Source organism: Schistocerca cancellata, chromosome 5 (genome assembly GCF_023864275.1).
Source record: "Schistocerca cancellata isolate TAMUIC-IGC-003103 chromosome 5, iqSchCanc2.1, whole genome shotgun sequence".
Lineage (NCBI taxonomy): Eukaryota > Metazoa > Arthropoda > Insecta > Orthoptera > Acrididae > Schistocerca > Schistocerca cancellata.
In genome coordinates, this window is record NC_064630.1 from 278,940,505 (window position 1) to 278,950,029 (window position 9,525).

General features: G+C 37.5%; 1 long non-coding RNA gene across 1 annotated transcript; it reads right to left on the minus strand.

The window, feature by feature from the left end:
- Nucleotides 1-4,461: 4,461 nt before the first annotated feature.
- LOC126188947 (uncharacterized) lies at nt 4,462-8,487 on the minus strand. The gene is made up of 3 exons (XR_007537884.1): nt 7,770-8,487; nt 7,378-7,690; nt 4,462-6,314 (listed from the first exon to the last, which is right to left on the minus strand). It is a non-coding gene; the product is annotated as an uncharacterized LOC126188947 (long non-coding RNA).
- Between the last annotated feature and the right edge of the window lie 1,038 nt (nt 8,488-9,525).

Genomic DNA, 9,525 nt, shown 5'->3' on the forward strand with positions numbered 1-9,525 from the left:
GCGGAATCATCCAAAGCATTTGAAGACATGAAGATAGCACTGGAAAATGCAAACTGCTCACACATCCAAACCCGGCCCCCTTATCAGACTTTTCATCAACACCAGCCAGGTAGCACAGCATAGTAAAAACTATGCAGACCTTGGCAGTCACTAGCATTATTTCCTAGGTATCTTACAGAGGCACAAACTAAATGGAGCACTATAGATAGGGAGCTGCTCACTTTGTACTAGACTTTCAATTCAGTTTCTAACATTTATGCTTTAAATGCTTTTGTCCTGATTACCTGCATTAGTATGAGGGTTGCAGCTTGTTTGGAGTGAAGGTAATTAAACACTTGTGATGTTTGGATAGACACGAGTTTCAGGGGGGAGGGAAGAGAAGTTGTCCAGAATACAATTGCAAGTTTCCTACTGTAAATGTAACATACTAAAAGAGGTAACTGCAGGAACACCTACACTTCTGTCTAAAATGAAAGCAAGCATAACTCATCAGTCCATTTATTTGTCAACATTTGAAGTGGTTGATGTGTAAAACCATTTTATTGAGGATCCAAGTAACATTTTAGTAATGTAACAAATCTATTTTAACTATACATTTGTTATTTTTAATATGAATCTGAGTATAATTGGAGGATATTCTTGTAATTGTGCTCACAAAGCACACAGTGCTGTTGTGTAACAACAAACGACCAGTACCAATGTAGATCTGATGCAAATATATTTTGAGTCTAAGTCACTCCGTATCTCATGTTACTTGTGTACACTTACGGATCAAAGGATCACAAAATAAGAGAAGGGGGTAGAATCAAAGCTATGGTTATAGAAACTGGATACAGTGGATTCTTTCTTTATGTTATCCTTTGTTAAAACCACCACAAAATAACTGAAGTAAATAGTTTTTTTTATCAAGGATACCAACAGTGAAGGGATTAGCCAAAAAGAAAAATACAGATGCAATTAAATCTTTTGGCCAATTTTTATTTCAATAATGAAAGACTGCTGTACCTTGTAGCAGGCGTACTGTAACTAATTATTATGCCAGGGTGTTTGCGCAGTTGTTTGGAAGCACTCGGCAAATTCATTTAGAATATCTTTCATTTCATTGTTAACATTCGTTGGGGGAGGGCAGTTAAGTTCATTTTTTAAATAAGCTGGTTTTTCAGAAGACTGTCCTATCACTGCATCTTCCCTTGACACCCTCATTCAGCAAAAATTTCTCAGTATCCACTAAGGCTTTTGTCACTATGTCTTTGTGCTATTTAGCACGCTTAGTATGACGGAAGTAGCATGTTTCGAATCAAGGTACTGAATCACATGTGGTGGATGTTGGATCAGTTTCAGGAAGGGAGAGAGGATCAGCTTAAAAGACAATGATACCTTTACAGTGGAAAATGGTTGCAATAGATGAGAGATGCACCTGCAAAAACGACTACACAAATGAATGCTAAAATAGAAGCAAGCATGATTGCTCCTATGTAAATGTCCATTTATTTATGACAATCTTTAACACTCTTTGAATTGCAAAAACGTAATGGCAAGTAACGTATGTTATCTATAATACATCCTGATGAACATTTATAATTATTGTAGTTTCCATTTTTGAATGTGAATCAAACCAGTGTTTCAGTATACTCCTGTCACACATTACAGTACGCCCACATACAGTGTTGTTTACATGTGAGGATTGTAAATTTTTTTTCTGTGGGCAGGTTGTGCAATGTTCAGTTAGCAGCTGGTTAAGCTCTATTCCCAGAATAGTCCAAGAAATGCGTTATATGAACCCAAAATATTCCCTAACCACAGAATAAACTCCGGATGACTTAACTGTTAATTTTTGACCAGTTAGCAAGCTTAAGCGGGAAAAGTTTTCAAGGTGGCAGGAATAGTGATAGATGCAGTTGCAGACAGCAGTGATGAGATTGTTCTAACTGTTCATGAGAACAAGGAAGGAGAAAAAAGTGAGACGGCATCGATTCCGAATTTGATTTTGATTATCAAAGGAAGCTGTACTTTGTCTTTTCAATCTTATATGTGAGAAACTGGAGCGTATAAGAGGCAGGTGAGACTATTTCTCCATTTTCTAAAATAATAATGTTTATTTGTAGTAGCATGCACTTTCTTTCAGTACTTTGTGAATTCCGTCATGTTAGTTATGTAAATCAGGCACATTAAAATGATGGTTTATGCCAAAATAGTTTCATTTATCTGGCACGTGTTACAGTACCTGCAGTAGTGGAAAGGACTGTTCCATTTTATTTAGCAGTGCCCTAATAGACTTAACCAAATCGAAGAATCACATCAGTTATGGTTATTATTTGTATTAACAGCTTTTTCTAAACACTGATTTTTTCATGTAGCAAAACATTTTGATAAAACAGTAGTGTTCCATTTTCATTTAGCCACATTATTTCAGAAGAAGAAAATATTGTTCCACTCTGTTTTCTCTTAGGAATGGCCCTTTTTGTAAACACCACAGCAGCATCAGAACAACTTTTGCCTGTTAGTGAAAATATTAGGATTACAGACCTATTAATGCTTCAGAGCAACAATATTGTCTCCCAAATACCATTATTCACTGAAGCCTGTGAACTATCTGTGCTTACTAAAGCCATGATACCTCCTCAGGTACAGAACATAGTAGTTGAGTTTCACAATTATCAGTATTACCCACATAAGCCCATCCATATTTATAATAATATGTATGTACATTATATGAGCAGAACTGGAATCTAGTCAATGAATCCACATAGCTGTAGCACGTGGGAGGAGTGCCTGGAATGTTATGTTTTTATCTTTCTTTGCATATAAAGTTATTTTCAGTGTCCTCCTCTATTTCAGATTGTAGCTAGCTGAATATTACTTAAACCAGAATATCTTATGTCTCACTTCTGTGAGTAACACTTTCCTGAAATTGACAGCTTATTATGAATGAGTAATGTGACAAAAAGTTTGATAGTACACTATTAATGTCCACTCACGCAGCTACATCTATAGCAGAGAATACTGTTCACGCTTATCTCCCACTGGTACAGCTTTCCATTTTTTAGTGAAAGCTTCAGAGCAAAAAAATTATACACCACATAGAATTATTCATATAAACATATAAATTATTTGTGCTTACTCAAGCCGGGTTCAACACTGTAAAATTAACAGGAAAGTCAGTCTTCTTAAGAAAGCTACATGACATGCCTGTTGTGATTCTTGGTTATTAACATTATCCACATAACCACACCCATATATATCACACAGTAATTGTTATCCGTGTGTCATAAAAACATAGGTACTTGTCGTTCAGCTAACAGGAAATCTTTAGTTATTGACTCTATATAATCAAAACAGTGGAAGGAGTGGCTATCAAGTTGTTTTTAAATTTCTCTCTAGCTGTCAAACAAACTGTATGTCATTCTCTCTCTTTCTTTCAGAAATAACTCTGTCCCACCAATCAGGCAGCTACTACAGACACTCAAATATTTTGCCTCTGGTGATTTTTTCTGTCCATTGAACACTTCATTGGCATTGGCCAGGGGATAGCCAGCAGGATTATTGAAAGGATGTATATGACACTGGACAACATATACAAGAGACAGTTTTGTTAATTATTTCAGTTCTCTGGTGTAGTGAAGCACATTTATTTGGAATAATATACTTTTATTCTGAAATCATTTGTTTAATTTGTATTTTCTGATACTAACTTTGAACTTAACACTTTTTTTAACAAACACATACATCAGTTGTAGCTGCTCTGTTGATCTGTGTGAGATAGTTTATGAGTGGAAACTGTTGTACAATTTTTTCCCCATACTCTATTCGGAAATCTAGAGCAATCTCTCACTGGTCAAACAAACAATGTGTGACCCTTTAACTAATTTTAAAATAGATCGCTATAATGTTGTACATGCAAGTATCCTACAAACTTAGTTAACTGTTTGGCACTTATATTTCCATTAAATGACACTGCGGAAGTTCTTGTTTTTTTTTCCTACTACACTCTTGAACTCCTCTACAGCATCTACCAGCCTCAAAATATCCTCAGACAAACAATTTTGTGTTCTGAAACATTTATCACTCACATTAGACACACTGTTTCTGCAGACAACTAAAGTAAATATGAAATCACGTATGTGTAAAAACCCATTGTGCTCTTAAGTTGTTGCCAACTTAACTGGATGGGAACGCTATTCCGGGAATAACTACTCCGGAAATAAAATGGTGTCATACAATCCGCATTCAAGTTAGCCCATGGTTAGCCTATTTCTCGGTTAGCTATCCCTGGTTAACCCTAGAATGTATAATTACCCCTCTATGAGTCAGTCCATCTCAGGTGACTTGCTTACAAATCTGAATTAATGGAATAGAATAAAATTATAGAAGTGATAGGGGTACCACCGATTCATTTTCAATTTTGTCATTTGTTACAAACTATCACAAAACTATATCAACAACAGAAAAAAGTTACAAAGATACCAAAAGGTCAAGGATCACAAGAATAACGAAACAGAATTAACCATTTTGACCAATTTTTATTTGGTTAAGGAAATGTCAGGGCACAAACAACATATGGTAAGTCCACATTTGTTGTAACACAAAAGTTAACTATTGTGACCCATTTTTATTTGGGTAATGAAATTATACAGAACAAATAGTCTACATTGACAGTGGCTGCAATTGTTTTGCCATGGTATTTTTCTAATAGTTAACAAGTGCTCAGCAAATTCATTTCTGCTTCAAGTCCAGTCTTCCTTGGGATATTTCTTAACATTAATAATGATGTCCAGTCATTATCCATCTGACACCATGAACCCTCTATAGCATGAGAGTTGCCCAGAAACTAATGCACCACATTTTTTTCCCTTCAACAATTCTTTATTGAACATAATGAGAATTACACACACGAAAGAATGGTGTTTTATCTACACACCCTATTTTTCCATGTAATCTCCATCCTGTTCTATGGCTTCCAGCGCGAAACAAGAGCGCGTATGCCGTGTTGGTACCAATCCTTGTCCTGGTAGTACAGCCGGGTGCTTCACTATGTGAATCACATCCTCATCGTCCTAAAAATGTCTTCCATGAATGACATCCATTAATGGTCCAAACAAGTGGAAATCCGAGGGGCTGCAGGGTGGATGGGATAAACTGTCCAACCCAGTGTTGCGATCTGTTCAGCAGGCCTTCAGACTTATTTGGGACCAAGTGTTATCATGTTGCAGCAAAACGTCTCCTGGGTTGCTATGGTACTGAAGTCACCGGAAGCGCAGCTTGGGTTTTGTTAATGTGTTGACATATGCTTCTGCATTAATTGTACTGCCTCTTGGCAACACACCAATAAGAATCACACCTCTACGGTCCCAGAACATGGTGATCATAACCTTACCAGCAGAAGCAGTTGCTTTGAATTTTTTCTTCTGTGGGGTGTGGGAATGTTGCCATTCCATCAAGAGTCATTTTGTTTCGGGCTAAAAATGGAGAACCCAGGTTTCATCACCTGTCGCAATACAGGGCAAGAAGGCTCCCCCTCAGCATCAAAACTTTGCAACAAATCGAGACAAATGTTTTTTCTGTGCAGTTTGTGATCTACCGTTAGACCTCGTGAGACCCCATGTTTTACACACTTTTGAATATCTATGAGTACAGATAATTGCATCCACACATCCTTTGGTGACTGACAGATGCAGCGCCAACTGCTAAGTTGTAATGTGCCCGTCCTCGTGAATGACATCAGCAACTCGCTGCAACATGTCAGGTGTTACAGCCGTGGATGGTCTCCTTGACTGCTGCAAATAGTGGATCTCTGCCAAACTGCCTTCTGATGACCTCACCCTCTGTGCCCAGTGACTAACTGTCCTATCAACAGCTGATGTTTCACTGACATTGTACATGCATTTGTTAATATTCCCCACAGTTTCTTTCTCTGCAGTGAGAAATTCAATAACTGCATGTTGCTTGTACTGTACATCACCTGTAGACACCATTTTGAAACTGCCCTGCAGATATGCTATCTGTCTGAAGTGCACTCACTTAGGAGATTTCAAATAGTATATATGTAATGTTTCATACAGGTAGCATTGTTGTCAACATTACTTTCTGGGCAACCCTCATCTTTTATCTAGCAGAAGCAGCATTGGTTTCCGAAGCACTTTAAATACATTGACCAATAGCCCAAATGTATTTGTGCTGTGTTTATAACTAAAATTCACATCCATGTTAGCAGGGGCCTGTACAGCTACAGTGTCTATCCAGGGGCACCAATGCAAAATGGAGAAATTTTCAAATGTTGGTGCAACTCTCGTCCATTCTGTCCATGTTTTTGGCATCTGAAACACGGAACATTATGGGTGATTTACTGATATTGTCATGTTTTAAACCATTGGAGAATGACAAACTACAGGATAACAGTATGGCAGTGTTAAGCATACAAGCTACTGCTATAGTACTTTCAATGAGTAAATGCAACAATTTTATGCTATTTTTGTAGCAGCATTGTTGTTGCCTTCAAGCAGCAGTGCTGTTGTAAATAATTATCCAAAACTGTTAATGGAGCAGATGACCTGAAAATTAAATGGTACGGCAATTTTTTTCTCATTACAAGCAAAAACAAAGACTAATACCACAAAAATGTGTGCATTATCTTCGGTATAATTTCAGTAAATTGCAGCTAATGATCTCCAAAGACTATATATTTCGGATGAAGTTACCCTTCCTTATTTTATGAAATAGTTCTCTGGGTGTCAAACTTGCCACAGTAATACAAAAAGGGTTTTCTTGTTACAGAAGTGGGCCTTTAGGATCATAGCAAAAGTAAAAGAAAGGAACCTCCCGCAAAAGCTTATTCACAAGATATTCTTTCAGTTTGCACCATGTATATGTTGGAGACCATTATGCTAGTGAAAGAAGATACCAAGATCACAAATATGAACATAGAAATTAACATTCATGATCCAAGGCACAAAACGACTTCCACTTGGTTCACAGTACATTACTAGCAAAAAACCTCTAATTTGTTAGCAAATAAAATTAAGATATTGACAAGAGATGAGTATAAAGACTGCCTTGAGCAATGGCTTATCCAAAAGTCACTGTGTAAACATCATTTAACATGAATGTAAAATATTTGTAACTGTAAAAAATGTATACATTGTCAACAGAGTCACGGATGTAAAATTTGGTGTTATCAGCATTTAGTAAACTGAACAATGAAAATGTATCTTTGGTTAACTCTACATCTCACCGGGATATCTCAACACCACTTTCAAACTACTCTGCCATCATGATTTCTACAGATTCGCCATTTATTACCGAAAATTCATTGTTTATGATATTAGCATCACTTAAATAAACTTGTTTTGAGAAACACATTCTCCAACACAAAATGTTTACCTTTCCATTTCCTTGCAGCACTTTAATAGTGTCACTGCAAACCTCTGGACCTATACTCGAAACAATCTGTGACTAAACTGTAATTAGGTACTGAAGGCTTTTAAAACTGTCTCGTGGTGCCAGAAATCTGAGGGTACTGGCAAGTCGACAATTTGGTGCAATCGTCTTTCTCCACTTGGTATTCTGTTTCGCTACCAACTCTTCACTTACGATAGCACATATGCAAAAATCTTCATTTGACATTCTGCAGGAATCATGACACCCTCCAATAACTGTCTTCATCGAATCTAAAATTAGGTGTGTGCTTCTGTAACTATAACAAAAATCATTATTTCAAAAGAAAATCCAGGATGGAATGTAATAATATTATAAAGTGGACAGCTGCTACTCACCATAGAGCGGAGATGCTGAGTCGCAGATTGGCACAACAAAAAGTTGTCAGTACTAATGGTTTTTAAGCTCAGTACAGTTCGTGGAACACATACCAAACATCATTGTAAGGCACAAAAACTGTAAAACGCGTGATTCGCTGTATATTCTAATCGCTAGCCTAGTTATACGAAATGTTGCAGCACAGTGCTCCATTATATACCAACAAAACTCATACGCATGTGCCAAACTATTATTTCACATTCCATCAACATCCTTGCGTACGATCCAGTACAATTTCGATGCTGTAAAATGCAGTTCTACAAACTTTTCTATGGCAAAACAGTCGCAAATTTCTTCAAGGGGTTTGCAACATTACTCAGATTTACGTCATACTCGGATTACGTTTTAATGTGACCCCATACCAATAACTACATGTTCGACAAGCACGGAAGTGTACTGGCCCAAACATGCTTACGCGTGTGTACAAAAAAATCTGCACAAGCATTAGGACTGTATAAGTAGCTTGATGCTTGATAGTATTTCGATTATGCATGCTTTGTACAAGCGTTGAAACGTCTATATGAGCGTGTGTACAAAGAACAGGAAGCCTTGTGCAAGCATCTGTCAGTCATCTAGCTTGATTTAATTCTCGTTTGGTTATCTTAAATTATATTCTGCACATGCACAAAAGTTGAATTGTAATGTTCTGTAGGCCAAGTCAAAGCCCTTGTGAGGCAAACTGAGAAGCTACTTGATTGAGAAGTAGCAGCTCTGGACTCGGAAACTGACATAGGGCCGAGAGAGTAGTATGCTGACCACATGCCCCTCCATATCTGCATCCAGTGATGCCTATGGGCTGCGGATAACACGGCGACCGGTCGGTACTGTTGGGCCTTCATGACCTGTCGGGAGAGGTGGTTTCGGATTTTCTACTGTTTACTAGCAATTTTTTGTTCCTAAAGAACACGACATTCTCCAGTAAATATCTGTAGGTTACAAGAAAATAACAAATAAACTTTTCTGTAATGTACCGGTTCACACCTCTTAGGATCTTTCAGAAAACTGAAAATAGTCAAATGTTGTCTCTTCTTATTATATATATATATGATTTTTACAACAGGAGTGTTGTACACAACAATGTTAATGGAATGTGTCTTATTATTGTTGCTGAAATTTATTGCACTTCAGACACCCCTGTCTTAAAAATCATATATATATATATATATTGGGCTCTGCTTAACAGTAATATGCCCATAATGCTGATTGTGGATGGATGACTGTTACTTGGGTGTTGTCAAAGGGGTTTATGACTTACGTCAGACATAGTGTATTGATCCGATGTTGATTTATCTCTCTTCTCATGTTGATGATGTCGAAGCTGGTTAAAGAGATTTTCTTCAACCACAGAACCTGTCCTCCAATGTTAGTGTAGCTGCAGCTGCGTGGGATTCAGCAAACAGCTGCAGTATGCAGGTGCATTGGCTTTCTGTGCATGTGTGGCAGATTTGTGAGTTTTTAGGAACTTTGCATTCACACAACAACTATTAAGTGGTTGTAACATGTATTGTTAAAACTATAAAAATCACCTCAAGTTTGATTATGCAGCAACATGCTTACTCTCTTCCCAATCATCAGCATAAGAGTGGCAAGCAGAAATAGCATTGTGGGCAGTCAGTCGCAATGGCTCACTGGGACTGTTCAGTTCGATACAGAGTCGTCGCTCAGACTGAAGAAGCCAAGCTTTCGATTAGAGACACTGGCAAGAGGCAGGCTGTA